We start from the raw sequence: 16,673 nt of genomic DNA on the forward strand, positions 1-16,673 counted from the left end.
TTCCGTCCTCATCTTGCAGAGATTGTTGGCCCGCTTCAAGGAGGATTTATTCTGGGACGAGGAACTCTTGACAACATCATTATTGCTCAAGAAGTCCTCCACTTTATGAAGAAGACTAAATCAAAGAAAGGCACACTGGAGTTTAAGATTGATCTAGAGAAAGCTTATGACATAGTTGACTGGAGGTTTTTAGCTCATACCCTTAAGAGCTTTGGTTTTCTTATTCCTACAATTAATTTGATTATGAATTGTGTCACTGCTTCCTTCTTATCTATTCTTTGGAATGGGAATCGTCTGAATGACTTTACTCCTAGCCGGGGTCTTAGACAAGGAGACCCTATGTCATCCTATCTTTTTGTGTTGTGTATGGAGCGATTGGCATGCTTTATTAGTCATCAGGTTGATTTGGGCTTGTGGGAGCCGGTTGCTGTTTCTAGAGGGGGACCAAGGATATCCCATTTAATGTTTGCGGATGACTTGCTTCTATTCTGTAAAGCTACCAAGAGACAAGTGCAAAATGTGATGTTGGTTTTAGAGACTTTTTGCAAAGCATCTGGGATGAAGATTAATGTGGAGAAGTCTAAAGCGCTTTGCTCCAAGAATGTCTCTGCAACAAGAAAAGAGGTTTTCACTGGGGTATCCTCTATCAGATTTGTCCAGGACTTGGGCAAGTATCTTGGGGTTACCCTTATCCATTCTACGGTGACCCGTTCAGCTTTCAATGGTGTCCTGGATAAGATTCGAAGTAGACTAGCAAGCTGGAAAGGGAGTTTACTCAATCGGGCTGGTAGACTCTGCTTGGTTAATTCTGTTGCAGCCGCTATTCCCACGTACCAGATGCAGGTCTCTATTTTTTCCAAAGGAATCATTAGTAAATTGGAGTCTATGATGAAAATTTTTCTTTGGAAAGGACAAGTTGATAGAAGAGGATTGAATCTTGTTAGTTGGAAGGTACTGGTTACTCCAAAAAAATATGGAGGGTTGGGGATTAGAGATCCTTATTGTGTGAGTATTGCTCTTCTTGGGAAGCTAATTTGGACTTTCTTCCAATAGCCAAACAAGTTATGGGTCTAATTGTTGGATGCCAAATACCGATTATCTCTATATAACTGTTTTAGTTGTCCTAAAAATAAGGGCTATCCCATTTGGAGGAGTCTCTGCAAGGCTTGGGAAGTGTTGAAGGATGGGTTTGCTTGGTATATTGGGGATTTGAACCAGAATTTTTGGTTTTCTAGCTGGAGGAGAGAAGGACGGTTATCTAACGAGATGGATTATGTTCACATTCAAATCTCCGGATACAGAATATTTGGTCGGTTGGTAGGTGGCATTTGGATATTCTTTATTCTCCTTTATCTCAAAATCTGAAAGGTAATATTCTCTCTTACAATCCAGATGTGCAAGCAGGTCCAGAAGTGGGTTGGTATTGGTTTGAGTCTGCTGCAAAAGTCTATGACTCACGCAATGGTTAATTGTGGTTGTGTAAGAAGATTTTTGGTTGGGAGGAGCGGGAAAATTGGCTTTGGCTTTGGTGTCAGCTTGTTCCAAAAAAGCATAAGTTTTTGGCTTGGTTGTGTCTTAAGGAGGCTCTTCCTACTGCAAATTTTCGCTTTAGAAGAGGGATGTCGTCATCGGATAGGTACCCAAGATGTCTTTCTAACCAGGAATCGGTTTTACAATGTATTCGGGATTGCCCAAAAGCTCAGCTTGTATGGCACAGGTTGGACATTTTCTGTCATCCTTTGGATTTGAAGAACTGGTTCTTGTTTCATAGCAGAGAGCATCCGTTCAAGTTCTTTTTGGGACTTTGGTGGATATGGCGAGCAAGGAATAATGACATCTTTAATCCTCATGAAACTTGGCCTCCGGAAAAAGTGACTTGTCTGGCATTAACTTCAGAAAAGGAGCTTAGGAATATTTTTGAATTACAACGTATGTCCCTTCCCTCTACGCTAAATGATTTTTGGAATCCTCCATCCATTGGTGCTTTCAAGATTAATTGTGATGCTAGTTATCTTGGTTCGGGTGATAGTGTTGGTTTTGCTTGTGTTATTAGAGATTGTAATGGGAGTTGGCAAAGGAGGTGTTTGGGAATGATTGAGAGTAATAGTATTCTTCAAGGGGAATTGTTTGCTATTTGGAGAGGATATCTCTTAGCTTGGGATGTGGGTCAACGAGATGTTATTTGTGAGACGGATTGTGTGGAAGCATTTAATCTTGTTACTAATCACCAAGATGGTTTTGGGTTTATTGATCCATTGGTACTCAAAATAAGAGATATCATGCATTGGAATTGGCGTGTTGACTTTCGTTTGATTATGAGAGATGCAAACACGGTGGCAGATACTATGGCAAAGATGGCGATGAAGTTACAACTTTCTCATGTGAAGCTTCCTTCACCTTGGGAGGAGTTTAAGAGTAGTCTTAAACGGGACTGTCCCTCTATTTAAGCAGTTCCTTGTTTTGTTTCTTTTGTTTTTCTTTGTTTAATTTATTTCAGTCACAAAAAAAAAAAATACTCAAATTGGTTCCTAAAAAATTACCCGATCTCCAAATTTGTTCTCGAAAAAAAAATTAATCAAAATTGTACCCAAAAAATTTAAAAATGGTCACGTTAGTCCTTCCGTCTCCCCTCCGTTCATTCTGTCAGTAACGACGTTAAATCTTACTTATGTGGTTGTTAGTGTGTCATATTAACATGACAGGTTGGTGCAGAATGGCTGATGACAAGATATGTTTAGAAATTTTTGTCAAATTAGTCCTAAAGAGAATAAATCCTAATCTCTTATTCTCGTTAAATGCCATTGTTGTTGCAGCAACAAATTAATTGTGCAGAGGCCAAAATTGTTGTTGAACTACATCATGGGCAGCATCTAGTTGGCCGGAGTCTAGACAAGGATACAATATGGTTGAAAACTATGCATAATATAATATATATTCCTGCTAATAACTTATAATCCTCTTGCTGCTACCTTCATCTTAAAAGTCAGAGATTTTGACTAAACTTCAAAGCTACTTGGTACTGTATAGTGTATTGGCCTTGGGCTATTAGCAATTTGGGTAATAACTTTTAGGAAACACCAATATATTAATAGTCTTGTTACACATTCAAGTTTTTTTAGTAACTAAGTCTAATCAAGTTAGTCCAAACCCAACAAAAGTTAGTTTCATTAGTGAGAGAGTGATACACGCTTCAACTATCCTCACTAACGTGAACGTTTGTATCCTGCGTTCCTCCTCCTTCTTATCTTCCTTCTTCTTCATCTCCTTCCTCTTCTCCTTCTTCTTCGCATTTCTCCTCCTTTTTCTTCGCATTGCTTCTTCTTTGCCACACGTTTTCTCCTCACCGTCGTTCTTTTATTGCTACTGTTGTTGCTGCATTTTTTCTTTTTCTCCTCATCTTCCTAGTGATTTTGCAGTATTATGTGTTTCTTATTCTTCTTCTTTGTTTAATTTTTTCTTGTTTTTGTTCTTATTAAGAGAGTAAAACAAAAATAATCATGAGAAGGTAAAACAAGAAGGAAAAATGAACAAGAAAAGATGAAGAAAAAATGATAATGAAGAAGAAGAAGAAAGATGAGGAGTTTTGAGTTATGTAGAATTTTTCAAGAAATAATACCAAAATTTTTGTTACATAGAAGTTTCTCAATTTTAATGCCAAAATTTTTTAACCGTAACACAAATTCTTATTAAGAGGGTGAAACAAAAATTATGAGCAACATTTTGATAACTTTTCTAGATTTGAAATTTTTTTTTGGTTTCCCACGGTATCCCCCGACCCGACAGGTCAAGGACTAATCCATCGTGGATCTGAACTCCATTTAAGGGTCTGCCGCTGGCCAATGGGTTGCTGCATTCTAGATTTGAAATTTACATTCATGTGTTTTGTGATTGATTGAGTCTTGTTTGTGTGTTTGTGTTGAACTGAGTTTGTTTGTGTGTCATCATTATTAAGTAATTTCGATGCATTCTACATTTAAATAAGGTGCACTTAGTCTGTGCTTGTTTTGTACTGTTTGTGTATCGTCAATTTATTAACCATATATTTATCTTAATTGGGCGAGGTATGTTTCTGATTTTCTGTTCTTAAGTAGTGTTAAGTTTAGGAAGTGGTGGGCCATTTGTTGGGTTCTTACTTCCTTAGTTTTTTTTTGACTTAGCATGCTACAAGAGAAACGGAATTTAGCGGCGGTTTTTATAGGGATTAGCGGCAGTTTTAAACTGCCGCAAAACGAAATACCTGATTTAAGAAAAATTGTCGTGTCGGTATAGAATTTCACACAAAATGAATGAATTTTCGTTGCAAGTATAGTTCTACACCAACAAAAAACCCTCCCAGTCAAAAATTTGGTTGTCACAAATAACAAACCCCAATAAAAATTAACCGAAGTATTTAAACTCCGAGTCGTCTCACAAGAAATTGCTATAAAGTGTATACTTATTGGCTATGAAAATGCAAGGGGGTTTGGTTGATAAGAGGGTAAGAAATTAAATGACAAGAAAAGTAAAGAGAGCAATTAATAAAGAGAGACATTCATGGCAAGAATTGAGATCATAGGCTTTCTATCCTAGTCATACAATGATTAATTCATCTTATTTAGTCAACTCCAACACATAGGGAGAAAGTCAAACAAGATTAATCAATCATATCACAATAATGAACAAGAATTTATCTTATTTCGTCATCTCCAACATTGGAAGAAGGTATAGGTTATCTTCCATGAGAGAAAGTCAAACAAGACTAGTTAATCTCAAATCAAAAGTCCTAATTAACTCACTAATTGAATTAGCAAAAGATTAACAAACACTTGGTGGGTAATGAAGGAAAGCATAATAAAAGTGCAAGAATAATAACTCTACCAACTACCAATTGCAAGAAAAGTAAATTAACAATTCAAATGATCAATTAAAAGAACATCAACATTAAATTTTATTAAATGTAAACTAGATCCAACATGAGTATTCATAAACATAAAGAGACATAAAAGTAAAATTAACATAAAAACTAAGAAGAATAGAGTAGTAGAAACAAGAAATTGGAAAAGAAGCAAGATGAAATCAAGGAATCATGCCTAGATCTAAGATGGATTAACCTAACCTAATTATAGAGAGAAGAGGAAGCTTCTCTCTCTAGAAACTAACCTACATGATGCTATACTACCAAACAATTGCTCCCCCTTGCTTGGACTTCAATTCTGCATGAAATACACTCAGAAACAAGTTGGATTTGGGCCTGGGCAGCTCAGAAATCGCCCCCAGCGTTTTGCCTTTAAGTGGGCCATGTAAGAGTATTGGCGCGTGCGCGCCATGTGCGCGTGCGCGACAATTGGCAAATTTTCCATCCGCGCGGACGCGGCATGTACGCGTGCGCGTCCCTTGATGCGTTCCCAATCTTTGTTTCTTCATGCATTCTCCCCTTTGTATGCTTTTCTACTCATTTCTTCCATCCAATACTTGTCTTATAAACCTGAAATCACTCAACACACACATCAAGATATCGAATAGAATTAAAGTGAATTAAAATCACCGATTTAAGGCCTAAAAAGCATGTTTTTACATTTAAGCACAAATCAAGGGAGAATTGCAAAACCATGCTATTTCGTTGAATAAATGTGAGAAAAGGTGATAAAATCCCCCAAATTAAGCACAAGATAAACCACAAAATCGGGGTTTATCAATATCCCATGCCACGTACTCTACTCGGATGCTCCTTTCCAAGAGCTTGTACAAGCAAATTATTCTGAGACAAAAGTCTAGATGATTCATCATGTTGCTCAATCTCTGCAATTGTTTCCTACACAGTTAGATAAGCGAGCATAAGCATTTATTAGCTAATTGCTAACCGAATAAACTTTCAACACAATTTTAACAAACAAAACCTATGAGAAACAACTTAGCGATTCTCAACACATTACTTACACCAATAGCCCGAGCTGCATCATAGAGATAGGAGCCATTAGGTTATTTGTGCGTTAAGGTCCATAACTTCCCTTTACTAACTGGACACCCTTGTCATTCTGACTGTATCAATATAGCTTAAATAGTGAATAGGTAGACGAAGAGAATGTTCAAAAAGTGAGTCAAACGTAAATTACCTCTTCTTCTCCAAGCCATGCCAAGCTTTTCAATCTGCTAGTGTGAGTGTATAACTACTTCGATCGATTCACAACATTTTTCCTACACTTCTCCTATCATGCCATCAAAAGTAAAGGTTACTAGACACCGTTTTTTGACTAAATGTAACATAAATAGACTTTTTTTATTATGAAATAAAAATATATTACCTTTGTGTCTTCGCTATTGCGATAATCAAGGTACCATCTCCAATGATCTGCCGTAATTCCCGATGGACGGTCTTCAATATTTTGTTCAATAGTTAGTTCTGAGTTGTAATAACCATGGTACAACCTGTTCCTCGTTTCCTTCCAAGCCTTCCCTAGCATTTTTAATACTGTATGCTTGATAGCACCTCCACTATCTTCATTAAAATGGAACATTTCCTACAACAATAAAATTAACTTGTTAGTAGCTGACAAATTAAAATTTTCAAACTCTACAACAATATAACATTTTACCTTTACACATTCATTATCAATATTGTCCTTGGAGCGAACCTTTCTCCATTCTTTCTAGCAGATTAGGAATTTGGTGTAGCCAGGTCCTAGCAATCCAAGAACACCTCTCAGTATATCAGCTTCATTTTCAACTAGTTGCAGTCTCTCGTTGAACCTGAGTACGATCTTTCTACCGTTAGGTGGCTTCATAACCTCCTTCACACTTAGATGAATTTGCTTGAATGTCCCATCGGACTCTATAAATTATAGTTACTCTGTGTGAGTAACCATTGTGGCCAAGATGCAATGAAATCATAGAAAAATTAAGCATAAATAAATGGGATAAATTCTTGTATACCAATTGTTTTAACATCCCAAAATTCGGTGGTCTTGCGTCCCTTGCGCTTCTAAGCCTTCGATGCAGCAAACAGGTTGTCAACATGTTGCTCAAAAGAGTCTACCTCATCTTCCTCTGGGTTTAAGCCTTCATCGCCCGGCTCCGAGTTTTGAACACTATTCGTGCAAGTTTGTGGAGCAGGTAGTGGTTCGGTACGAGGCGGTTGAAAGGGGCGTAAAGATGAGGTTGCGGGGGCACCAGCACCACTAGACGGGGAAATTAGACAATCCACTTGATGCACAGATGAAGCTGCAGCAGATCTTATTTGAGGTTGCTGACTGATAAACCCCAATTTCGTGGTTTATCTTGTGCTTAATTTGGGGGATTTTATCACCTTTTCCCACATTTATTCAATGAAATAGCATTATTTTGTAATTCTCCCTTGTATTGTGCTTAAGAGTAAAAACATGCTTTTTAGGCCCTTAAATTGGTGATTTTAACTCACTTTAATTCCATTCGATGCCTTGATGTGTTTGTTGAGTGATTTCAGGTTCATAAGGCAAGTATTAGATGGAAGAAATGAGGAGAAAAGCATGCAAAGTGGAGAATGCATGAGGAAACAAAAAAAAATTGGGAATGCATCGATGGACGCGCACGCGTACAAGGCACGCACGCGCAAAAGTGATTTCACATAGAGACGCGCACGCGTACATACCACGTACGCGCGGATGAAGAAAAAGCCAATCGACGCGCACGCGCACATGGCGCGTACGCGCCGATACCAACACGTGACTCACTTAAAGGCAATATGTTGGGGGTAATTTCTGAGCTGCCCAGGGCCAAATCCAACTTGTTTCTGAATGTATTTCATGCAGAATTGAAGTTTAAGCAAAGGGGGAGCAATTGTTTGAAGTGTTAGCATCATGTAGTGTAGTTTCTAGAGAGAGAAGCTCCCTCTTCTCTCTAGAATTAGGTTAGGTTAGGTTAATCTCTTCTAGATCTAGGTTCAATCTCATGTTTTCATCTTGCTTCCTTTATGAATTCTTGCTTCTACTCTTTGATTTTCATGGTTTGTAGTGTTAATTTTCCTTTTATGCTTTCTTTTATGTTCATGGATGCTCTTTTTGGATTTGGATCCCTTTTAATGCAATTTAATATTTGATGTTCTTTTATTGTTGATTTGAGTTGTGAATTTACTTTCCTTGCAATTGGTAGTTGGTAGATTTATAATTCTTGCATATTTACCATGCTTTCCATTTATACCCACCAAGTGTTTGACAAAATGCTTGGTTGGGATTTAGAGTAGATTTTGAGCATTCTTGGCTTGGAAAGAGTAATTAGGTAATCTTGAGTCATGAAAACCCAATTTAGATTGGTGATCTAGAGTTGTTAGTTAATATTAATTCCATTGACTCTAATCTCTTGCTAATTTAATTAGTGAGTTGATTGGGACATTTGGATTGAGATTAGCTAGTCTTGTTTGACTTTCTCTCATGGAAGATAATGTGATACCTTCTTCCAATGTTGGAGATGACGAAATAAGATAAATTCTTGTTAATTATTGTTATTACTAACTAAGATGGAAAGCCTATGATCTCAATCCTTGCCATGAATGTCTCTCTTTATTAATTGCTTTCTTTAATTGCTCTCTTTACTTTTCTTGTCATTTATTTTCTTGTCCTCTTATCAAATCAAACCCCTCTTGTTCCTTCATAGCCAATAAGCATACACTTCATTGCAATTCTTTGTGAGACGACCCGGAGTCCAAATACATCGGTTAATTTTCATTGGGGTTTGTACTTGTGACAAAACCATATTTTAATTTGATGTGAGAGTTGTTTGTTGGTTTGGAGCTATGCTTACAATGAAGTAATTCCTTTCTTTAAGAAGAAAATCTAGACCGGCAACAAGTTTTTGTATCAAATTAATGGCGCCGTTGCCGGGGAGTTGCAATGGTGCTATGTTATTGGCTATTGTATATTTTGTGAATAGCTTGATTTTTGGTTTTGTTTGTTAGTCTTCGTTAGTTTTAGGATTTGGTTTTCTTTGTTTCTCATTAGAATTTGTTTTTGTTTTCTCTTATCACCATGAATTCTCATCACTTTGGCTATGAGTTTGGTTCAAACTATGTTGTAGAAAATGGAAGCTTTAATGAGGATTTGCATCAAGGCTTTGGAGAACAAAGGTGGGAGGAGCCCCAAGGTTATAGACACCCTTCTTGGTAACAACCTCCTCCGGCTTCTTATGGGTGCAATTCAAATCTTGATGCATACCAATCTAATGTGTGTGATGGTCCTCATTGTGGTTGTCAACCACAATCATCATATGCATATGATCCCACCCCTCAATATAGCCCTCCACCATACTCACAAGCCTCATACCACCATTCACCTCCATATGATCCCAACCCGTATCCACCATATCAACCATCATATGAACCATACCTAGAGCCACCACCATTCCAACACCAATACTCCCATGAACCACAAAGTCCATACACACCACATCAAAAATTTTACCAATATGAACCACCTTCCAATTACAACAACCTTCCCTCAAACAATGAACCCTCTCTTCCACCATCACCTCCCGATGAAGCCCACATGCTAGAATTGAGAGATCTTGAATCTCATATCTTAAGGCGACACGAGGAGGATAAAAAGAAGTTTGAGGAGTTAAGAGCGAAAATGGCTATCATGGTAGAAGCCATTGGCAACATAGTCTCATCTCGACTAAGCCTATACAATCAAGGCACTCCCATTGTTGAATGTGGAGAAGTAACCAAGGAGCTTAGTGAGGGAGTGAACTTGAAGCTCCAAGGTGAAGAAGAAGAGTTAAAGTAAGAAGTGCAACAAGAGGAGGAGGTAGAGATTATTGAACAAGAGGAAGTAGTGGTTGGAGCCTTAGGATATGTTGAGTACATAGAGGAAGCACAAATTGAAGAGCCTTCTTCCATGGAGTTCGAAGTTGATGTTGAAGAGGAGAGTGCACAACCTCCAAGGCACAATGTGACTGAAGAATTGGAAGAAGTGTCCCAAGTAATAGGCCCTCCTATTTATGATGATTCCATACCAACATATGATCCTTTTGAGCTTGAAGAATCCTTCCCCACTATGCTCGAAATTGATGATGAGGTAGATTTCGCTCAACCTCCTATGTATGATTTGAGTGATGAGAAAGAGCTAGAGGACATTGGTGAAGAAGAATGTAAACTTGAGGAAGCTTGGCAAGAGGTAGAGCATGAAGTATCTTGCCAAGTGGTGGAAGCCTTCCAAAAAGGATGGACGGGAGTGGAGCGTGTTTTGTCAAGACCGTTGGGAACTCCTCCACCTAGGTTGTCATCTAATCCTTCATTTGAGTGGGTAAAACTTCTAACTCTTAGCTTTATTATCCCACTTGAATTTGGTTTGCTTGAGACGGATGGCCAACTTAGGGCGCTTTGCGAAATTAAGCGTAAAAGGAGGATGTTTAGTGGTTGGCGTTGTAAGTCTAGGCTCATTATGGTTGAAGCTTCAAAGAGCAAAGGTTGGACTAGTACTCAATTGAATGGGTCTAGGAGGATAGTTTGGTGCTTCCATGAGAATTCATCTCTGTTGCCACCCAGAGGAAATCACCATGATCAACTCAAGGACGGGTGTGAAAACAAAGTGTGGGATCTCGGATCGCACAAGGAAGATCAACTTTGGGAGTCTATGGTTTGTGAAGAACTCCATCAAAGCTTGGAGTTATTAACTTTGAATGATGAAGCACAATGGAAGTCCAAGCATTGGTGGATGTTCAAGGATGAATTCAATCACAAGCCAAATTGATGAAGAGCTCCCCATAAGTCTAACTTAAGGACAATAAACAAAAGTGCTAGGTGGGAGACACCCCACCATGGTAACATCTTTTCATTTTTTTTCTTTTGTACATATTAGTAAAATAGGTTTAATTTCATGTTTTGTTTGATTAGTTGAGTTTAATTGGGAGTCTAGTAGGTTAAATAAGGTTTTGTGATGTTTCGGTAGCTGTTTAGAGATTTAGAATGCTTGGTTTGGTGCAAAAACATAGAAAAATTTTGAAAAATAGAGCACCATCCACGTGCACGCATGCTTCACGCGTACACGTGCATCAAGCAATTTCGACCATCCATGCGCACGCGTCATGTACGCGTACGCGTGGATTAAAATTTTCCACTTCCCATACATTCACCCGAGAGTTGTGCCTGAAGTGTGCCAACTTTGTGCCCCAGGGCACATGCACGTGTATCTTGTGCGTACGCGTCGACTCTTTGCTTTGCCATGCACGCGTACGCGTTAACCGCGCGTACGCGTCGCTTTCATTTCATCAATCCACGCTTACGCGCACATGACGCGCACGCGTGGATTGCCCTATTTCACTCACCTTCTTTTCTTCTCTTCTTTCCATTCCTTTCCTTCTTCTCTTCTCTTTTCACCCTTCAAACATCATCCAACACCACCAAGCATCATGTAACACCATTTCTTTTAGTTAGTTAGTTAGTTTAATTTTTGTTTTCCATTATAAGTTGGATTACTAATCTTATTTACTGTTTACTGCTGCTTATTACTAATAGGATGTTAGTTTAACATCATTGTTGTTATTGTCATTGTTGGATTCCTTTGTTGAGGTTGCAATTTATTACTTGGTTTTGAATTTTCATGTTGAACATTTGTGAATACCAAGTACATGTTACATTGCCCTCATGCATCTTAACTCTTTGAATTGCATGTTTTGGCCTCCATGTTTGACTTAACCTACAAGTCTTTTGAAGTATTTCAAGCACACTAGAATGAGTAAAATGTGTGTCTTCTTTTGTATAATTGTGACATGGTTTCTAAATACTAGGGTGTGAGTTCTAAACCGCATGCAAGTTAGGACCCACACACTTATTTTTCATTAATGTCACACTAATTCACTCACTCAATTCTAGTGATTTACCTCATTCCAACAATCCATGCTTCCTTGCTTGTGCATTTACTTGTCTTATTATCTCCTGTTTTCTATGTTCAGGATGAGTCATCATAAGCAAAAATGGAAGCGGGAGAAGACACTACAAGAAAAAAGGCCTATGGCCACGCTTTTTTCTTGCCACGCTTCAAAAGCGTGGCCAAAAGTGGTCAATGGCCACGCTTTTATGAGGGTGGCGGTAGATTAGAGATTTGGCCACTTTTTTTTGCCACGCTTCAAAAGCTTGGCGAAAAGGATCAACGGCCACGCTTTTGTAAGGGTGGCAATTGATTAGAAAAACGGCCACGTTTTTTTTCTGCCACGCTTCAAAAGCGTGGCCATAGAGAGAAACATGGATGTTTTAAAAGCGTGGCGACAGGGTTACATTACGGCCACGCTTATAAAACGTGGCCATATCCTGATACTCTTTTGGCACGCTTTAAAAGCGTGGCCAAAAGGTTTAAAAAAAAAAACTAATAACCCCAAACCCAATAACCCTGAATCCTACTAACCTTGAAACTTCAAAAGCTTCGAGACTCTCTCAGTCTCCGTCACTCACAACCCATAACCCTAATAACCCCTCACGCTCCACCTTCCACATCCCTATCTCAATCTCCAGCTCCCGCAAACCTTAATCCCAATCCGACTCTGCTCTCCGCGCCACCGCCCCCGCCACCGTTGTAGCAACATCATCCCACCTTCTCCTACGTGCCGCCTCAGGTCTCCACTGGACCTCCCTTCGTGCCTCCCGCCGCCCCCTCCTTCCGGCCGCTGTCTCCTCAAGCACCGCACTTTTCTCCACTGCCAAATCCATCCGGAGGCGCCGCTCCGTCCAGCCTTGCCTACCAGAATCCGTCGATTCCACCTCCTGGTGTTAGCTCTGCAACTGCAATGGCTCCCGCCGTCGCCTCTGCTGCCGGTGGCATTGCTGTTCCAGCGTCTGTGCCGCACATGTAGCCAATGATGTCGTATCAGGCTCCCCCGACGTCTTCTCTTCCCTCGCTGCCCTCCACTCCAGCCAGTACCGCACCGGATTTGGCGCCATCCTCTCCACCGGTACCTTACTCTCCGCCCTCATTGTCGGATTCGTCGCCTTCTACGCCGCTCTGTTCTCCCTCGACCCCGTACCCTTCGTCAGAGACGTGCTCTTCTACTTGACGGCAACGATGTTCCTCTTCTACGTGTATCTTAGCGTGGAGATCTTCCTGTGGCAGGCGATTGGATTCGTAGGGTTTTATGCATTCTTTGTTGGTCTCATGTTCTATATGGACTTGGGAGTAGTTGATGGCAGAGGCAAGAGTGGGAATTCTTCCATAGATCTTGAGGAGCAGAAGGAATTAGTTGCGGTGCACATTGACTCCGATGCCAAGGTTTCAGGATCTATGAACAATGAGAAGCGCAGTTCTGGATTTCCGGGAGCTTATGGATTGGTATGTTTCAATTTCAATTAAAATGATAATTTTTCTGATTTAGAGTTTGATATAAAGGGATTTGGTTTTTTATGGCAATTGGATCTGGTAACTTGGCTTTCTTGGTTTGTTACTTTGTTGGCTAGCACCTGAATGAAAGAAATAGTAGTTGGAATAAGGAACCTGATCTATGTTCTTACCAACTCATTTGAATTTAGGCGTTGGATTCGTTTGATCATTTTTTGTAGTGTACATGGTTCTGTGCACATTTTCTAATTAAACTCATTGCATTGATGTAACCATGATCATTTTGATTGTATAATTAAAGCAATGGTTCTTATCTTTAACATAAAGTAGGCAATACTGTTCATTTCAGGGATAGAATTCTAGTTTATTTGATAAACATTATTCTATTGGAGGTTGTCCTGACTTATCCCTTGCTCTCTTCATCCAGATTTCTAAAGCATGAGAGATTCCTGTTGCAACTCTCAAACTGTCGATCCCCGAGCCAGCGCCGTCGCAATGGAGCAGACTTTACTCGTTGGCCAACATCGCTTTTTGTCCGATAGCCCTCTTGTATGCTTGCAAATCATTTGTGCCATTTGATCATCCCATAGCTTTCCTCTTCCCCAACACTGACTTGCCCCTCTGGTCAGTGGTGCTCACCACAAGCTTCTGCCTTGCATGCCTTCATTTAGTAATGGAAAAAGAACCTCCCAAAACTGAGCAAATACCTGTGGTTATCATGGCATTTGTTATGAGCTTGTTTTGGATATCTACCGCAGCTGGAGAACTGGTGAACTACCTTGAAACTTTAGGTCTAGTTCTCAAACTACCACCAGCAATCCTCTAGTGTGTATTATTATTAACATGAATCTCTTAATAGAAATTGAGGACAACTTATCTTTCTAATACGGGAAGGTATATTGTCAACACCAGCTATTTCTGCTGTGATAAGGAAGCAGAAGGCAAGCCAATCTAATTAACCCCTTTTTATCCTGTTTATTTTAGCATATACCTTTTCAGCTCACTTGCTAATCATTTTTCTCATTTCCTTATACTTTAACAGGCAAATGGTGGATTTATTATGAGTGCTAGCCATAATTCTGGAGGGCCGAAATATGATTGGGGTATTAAGGTAACTTAATATTTTTTAATTATGGGTCAATTGTGCATTGACTAATAGGTTATTTGGTATTCATTAAACATAATAAATACAGCTCTGTCGCATAAAGAAGATTTGTCTTGGTATATCTATAGCTAATTTCCATGTTGTGTGTATGTTTGCTAGTTGGTGTTTTTGACAAATCCTATTTTATTTACTCTAGTTTAATTACAGAAGTGGGCACCCTGCTCCAGAATCCATTACTCTAGAATTAATTTGTTGGTGATTTTTTTCTTGGTTCATTTATTCATTTTCTTTTTTCTTGAATGGTGCTATTAATGCATCTAAAATCTTGCACACAATTTTGCATCATCAGCCTACTCTGTTCCTATCCGGGATTACTCTAGTTAGCCACTAACATTTGGTCCTTTTTAGTGTTAAATCTCTTGATATTGCATTTGAATAGAGAAAAAGTACTGTTCAAGTAAGAAAGGAGCTACTGAAACTGATGCGCATGTATGACACACTATAATCATGTTGATATCATTGTTTTCCAGGGTGATAAAAAGGATTCAGTGACAGCAAGTCAAACCCTGGATTTGACATCTGGTTTTGAAGTTGGCCCAACAACAAATGGTTCACGCGATGCGGTATCATGTCATAGTGCTCGGTCGGTGTTGACTATTGCCTTCCAGTTTCCTTTTGACAGTAGTCTGCAGGATAATGTTGCTGTCATGGCACGCCAGTACATCCGTAGTGTGATTTCCTCTGTGCAGAGGGTTGCCATGGCGATTTTTCCATCTGGTATAAACCCGGCAGTTGGCTCAAAACTCTCTCTTGGTTTTCCAGAGGCTCTTACACTAGCCAACTGGATCTACTGCAGTTATAGGCAAGTCTGCATCTGTTGTATTGTGTTCAAGCTTTATTGTTGAATATTCATTCTTGAAAAGTATCTAATGATGCCCTTCACTTTTTTATTCTTTTTTCTTCTAATAACAGTTATTATTTGGGGGCAGAGTTGCTGAGATCTGATTCTCTCATTGGTGAGTCATTGCTTAAACATTTGTGGCATCATCAGGATGCCATTTTGTGCTGTTCTTTGAAGGTATGGCAGATGTTTTGTTCATAGTAGAGTTCATCATTTCCATGAAAGCCTTTAATTTAAGATATATATGATTCTCTGTTTGGATCGTAGTCGGTGCCGGTGTTCATCTTTGCAAACCAGGCTGGCCTTGACATGTTGGAAACAACTTTGGTGGCTTTACAAGACATCACATGGGTATTTAGAGGAAGGTAATTCATTAAGTCTGCAAAATTGTAACAATGAATCTTTCTCTAAGTGTTGTTTATGTATGTTCAACTTTAATTTGTGGGAAATGGGAATTGTTTCTTTCATTAACTGTTCTGTTTCTTTGTTTATCAGTGCCATGTATTAACTCCATCTTGTGAAGGCAGAGAAAGCTAGAAGATACATTCCAAAAGAATTCAAATAGGTTGAAGCTTTTGGGTAGGTCCAATATTATAATTTTCTCTCTTTAGATTATAAATGCAGCAATTCTTTTATGGGTTTGAGTCTTTAGGCAATTTGTGAATATTGAATCCAAGAAATGTCGTCAGTTTGGAAGACTAACTATTGCTGACGTGAACTCAGGGATATTTTTGTTTGATGTCTTCTGATTTGCATTTTAATCTTTACAATGATGGTTGCCCGATGTCTAGTGTTCCTCTGCGAGCCCAGAGCCACTACTAGATCCTGTTTTATTGTGCACCCACCCTCTGCCACTGTCGCTACCCCAGCGCCACCACTAGGCTGCCACTGTGTTGCTCCGGCCATTCACTCATCATCATCAATCTTTCCCTTCCCTTCCCCTGTTCCAATTCCCTGCTTCCCAGGTTCCCCTTTCATCTCATTTAATCTGGTTTAGCTCATTCTGTTTAGCTTGTTTAGTTCAACTAATTTAGTTTAGTTGAATTAGGTGGTTAGAGAATCTGGACTGGTTAGTGGATGTAGGTTTTGTTTTGTTTACTGCTGCTGTTCGGAATGAATTTGTCTTTCCTCTGAATGTTGCCCTGGATGAACTTGTTTATTGTGCTATTTTGGTGTTAAATTCTGGACTTGTGATTGATGTTTATTGTATTTTTTTCATTGTCCAAAATAGATGTTGTGAAAGTGTTACTGTTTCATTAATTTTTCTTGGTTTGTTGTTGTTGAGTGCTGCTCTGCTTGTTGCTTGGTCCATATTATATGAACTGCAATGATTTCAGTTTGTGGAACTGGTTAAGTCATATGAATTATGTTTGCTGCTTGCTTGAACTTGGGAAAC

The 16,673-nt window shown here is 39.2% G+C and overlaps 1 long non-coding RNA gene and 1 pseudogene across 1 annotated transcript in view; both read left to right on the forward strand.

Moving 5' to 3' along the window:
* On the forward strand, positions 6,970-14,097 carry LOC107607102 (annotated as a pseudogene).
* LOC110264954 overlaps positions 15,335-16,673 on the forward strand; it is a 1,761-nt gene continuing 422 nt past the window's right edge. Inside the window, exons 1-2 of the long non-coding RNA XR_002351396.1 lie at positions 15,335-15,454; positions 15,545-15,856. This is a non-coding gene — a long non-coding RNA (uncharacterized LOC110264954). The remainder of the gene's footprint in view (positions 15,455-15,544; positions 15,857-16,673) is intronic.

The sequence above is a fragment of the Arachis ipaensis genome, chromosome B07 (assembly GCF_000816755.2).
Source record: "Arachis ipaensis cultivar K30076 chromosome B07, Araip1.1, whole genome shotgun sequence".
In the NCBI taxonomy this organism is placed as follows: domain Eukaryota; kingdom Viridiplantae; phylum Streptophyta; class Magnoliopsida; order Fabales; family Fabaceae; genus Arachis; species Arachis ipaensis.